Source organism: Aspergillus mulundensis (assembly GCF_003369625.1).
Source record: "Aspergillus mulundensis strain DSM 5745 chromosome Unknown scaffold_8, whole genome shotgun sequence".
Lineage (NCBI taxonomy): Eukaryota > Fungi > Ascomycota > Eurotiomycetes > Eurotiales > Aspergillaceae > Aspergillus > Aspergillus mulundensis.
The window spans coordinates 356,750-358,431 of record NW_020797896.1 but is presented as its reverse complement, the minus strand read 5'-3'; positions in this window follow the sequence as shown (position 1 = coordinate 358,431).

Sequence of the window (1,682 nt, the reverse complement as noted above, 5' to 3'; positions counted from 1 at the left end):
TAGCTTTTAGTAAAAATAGTAAAAAAATATAAAAGTAGGCTTTTTTTATTTTTTACTAATATAAAAATATATTTAAAAAAATTAAGTTAAACTTTACTAGGCTGCTAGTACTATAGCACTTTAATTTTAAAAAAAAGATTTTTATTATTATTAATATATTAAGGTTTACTATTACTAAAATTATTATATAGCTAAAATAAAAAAAGTTACCTAGTAAAAAAAAATAAAACTAGTAGCACCTTATAGCCTTTTATTTTTATTAATTATATAAATTAAAGTTTTATTATAAGGTTTATAATTAAAAACTACTTATAATAGTTAAGTGCTTTAAAAAGTAATATTCTTATTTTAAGGGCTTTTTATATCTTATATACATGTAGTGTAATTATAATAACCTATACTATTTTTTTATAATAAAGGTTTTAAATTAAAGGCAGGTATAATAAGTAAAATTACTTATAGCTTATAACTTTAAAATTAAGTATAAGCTAGGTAAGTATAATTTAATAAATATATTATTATAGTAATTAAATTATATAATAAAAAATAAAAAGCACTAAGTTAAAATATTTTTTATTTTATAAAAAAAGTTAAGTTTATTTCCTTAATAAATTACTACTAAAATAATATTAAAGGATTTAGCTATTTCTCCATGTGGTTAAGCTTATAAGTATTTAAAATTTTTAAGCCTTAAAATATTTATTATAAAGATAGTAAGTAAAAAAAAAACTACTAAACTAGTTATAAATACCCTTTAATAATAATTAATTATAGCTTAATAAAAGGATGCTTTTACAGGCTAATTATAATAATAGCTTAAAAATATAATTTTTATTAATTTAAGGTAGGCCTTTTTTATTACTAAATAATATAAAAAAAAGCTTTTTTTTTATAAAAATATTATTTATATACCTCCCGTGCCCGCGTTATAATATAAAATTATAAAATAATATTATAATAATTTTTATACAGGCCACTTTAGCTATAAAAAAATTATTAAATTACTTACTTATAAGTTTTAGTAAAAAAAGCTTAATAAAAATACGCGTGCGTATATTAAAAAATATTTTTTATATTAAAGGTTTAAAATTTTAAGGTAGTTACCTTAAAAAAGTTTAATATTTTTTTTAATATTAAATATATTATAAAAAAATATTTTTATAAACTTTATTATTAACTTATTTTTATTAAAATATAAAAGGCGTGTTTATAACATAATTTTAGTAATTATAAATTAATTTAGTAAAAAAGTAAAATATTTTTTATTACTAATAAAATTACTATAAAAAAGTTAGCTAACTTATTTATTAAAAAAATTATATATAATATAGGGTTACCCCGGAGCATAGTAATAAATTAAGGTTTATTTTTTATTTTAAAGTATTAAATAGCCTTTTATTAAGCGCTGTGTATTAAGTAATAACTTAATATAGTATATTATTTTTAATTAAATAATTAAATTAAGTACTAAAACTAAATGCTTAAGGTATATTTACGCGTGTATTATAATTATTAATAAAGTAATTAAGTATTATACTTACTGCTAGCATGCTTTATTTATAATAACTTAAAAAATAACTTAACTAGCTACGCTTTACTTATAGTAAGCTATAAATAAAAACTAGTAATTTTTAGGCTTAAAAACCTAGGGAAATTAATATTTTATTTTTTTATTAAAAAGT